This window comes from Heterodontus francisci, chromosome 18, assembly GCF_036365525.1.
Source record: "Heterodontus francisci isolate sHetFra1 chromosome 18, sHetFra1.hap1, whole genome shotgun sequence".
NCBI lineage: Eukaryota > Metazoa > Chordata > Chondrichthyes > Heterodontiformes > Heterodontidae > Heterodontus > Heterodontus francisci.
In genome coordinates this window covers 51,546,621-51,548,609 of record NC_090388.1, presented here as the reverse complement: position 1 = coordinate 51,548,609, position 1,989 = coordinate 51,546,621, and positions in this window count along the sequence as shown.

Genomic DNA, 1,989 nt, shown 5'->3' with positions numbered 1-1,989 from the left:
CTTTGTCAGAATGTTGGCAGTTATTTTATAGTGAAATTTGGAATCATATCCTTGGGCTTCAGACTATTTCTTTATAGCTCACAATTTTGAACTGTAGAGGCATTTGAAAGAAGCAAAAATCTCATTTGCACTTAAGATTCTTAAATTTATCTGTCAATCCTGCCCTGGCACCCTGCTCCAACACTTCTAATAGTTCTGATTCTTCATTATAAGGCAACCACGTAATAAAGTTTGGCGATCTGTAATTTATTTGGAATGAAGGCCAGAGCCACTGTATAATTTTAAATTGGCTAACTTGGCAAAAACATATGGAGAGGTGCATAAGCAAATTAAGGATGATGTTTACTCAACAAATGTTATTGAGAGAGGGATAGAACACTTTATAGACAACAGCTGAGCCTGAAGAATCAATACATAACAAAACCGATGTAGACGACTGCTACTAATTACATTTAATCTTACGAAGCATCTTGGGCCATTTTATGGGAGCGTTATCAAACACAATATGACACCAAGCCGCATAAGGAGATATTAAGGTGGATGACTATAAGCAGCCTCTTAAAGGAGGAAAGAGGGAGGAGAGGTTTAGGAAGGGAATTCCAGAGCTTGGGTCTTGGCAGCTGAAGGCATAGCCGCTAATGGTAGAGCAACCAAACTCACATGGCTCACGAGTCCAGAGTTGGAGGAGCGCAAATATGAGGGTTGTACAGATGGAGGAAATCAGAGTTTTGGTGGGGGTGGGATAATCAAGACAATGGAGCAATTTGACAACAAGGATAAAAAAATTTAAATGGAGGCATTGCTTAACGACCAACATAAGTCAGTGAGGACGGGGAATGAGTGAATGGGACTTGGTGTGAGTTATGACATGGGCTACAGAATTCTGGATGACCAAGTTTACAGAGGGTAGAATGTAGGAGGCTAGCCAAGAGTATTGGAGTGATCAAGTCCACTGGTAACAAAGGCATAGATGATGGTTTCAGCAACAGATGAGCTGAGGCAGGGATGAAATTGGGCCATATTACTGAGGTGGAAATAGGCAGCCTTAGTGATGCTGAGGATATGTGGTTGGAAGCTCATTTGGGGCAAAATATGTCACCAAGGTTGCAAACGTTCTGAAGTTAGGCTCACAGTTGCTAGGGAAAGGGATCGAGTTAGTAGCTTGAACAGAATTTGTAGTAGATATTGGCAACAATAGCATTGGTTTTCCAATATTTAATTGGAGGAAATTCCTGCTGATCCAGTACTGGCTGTCAGACAAGCAGCCTAGCAATTTACCACCTCTCTTAAACCTTTCATTGTCTAATCAGTTGGAGCTGGGTGTAGTCAGCTAGAAACAAACTTTTCTTGAAAGAAAGACTTGTATTTAAATAGATTAATCAGTAGCTAAAGAAGGAGGAAAATGATCTTGACATAAAGAACAGTGGAGGTATTCACTGGATGAATGTAGAAAGATCCAGAAGAAAAAAATCAGTGGGTTAGAGATAGAGCTAGGGGCAAAAAACCAGCTGGAGCTATAAAACATAAATTTCTAACAATACAATAACAATAGGAAGCAGGCAATCAAAAGAAGTAAAAGCTATACATGCAATTGGGGCTGAAACTAAGGATGAGCAAATGGCATTTCTAATAGAATTACCTCCTTCAGATAGTGAAGACATTAACACATGCCCTTGGGCTAAAAAAGGCTCTGAACAAATTAAATCTCAGGAATACATAGTATTTCTCACTGCTAAGGTTAGGGTGGGAGATGTAAAATCTGGATAGTCATTGAGGGTCAGTAAACAGTGAGGAAGAATTTGTAGATTATAAACTGGCTAAAGTTTTCAGAAGGTGACAGACATAGGCATTTACCGGTCTATTATTCATTCCTCAATAAGGTAAAAAGTGCAATTAATTATCAATGACTACCAGTAGGCTAATTACCTAGCAAATAATATATAAAACTGGCAGTAGAAGCAGAATCTTGCCCGACGAGCCATCTTGACT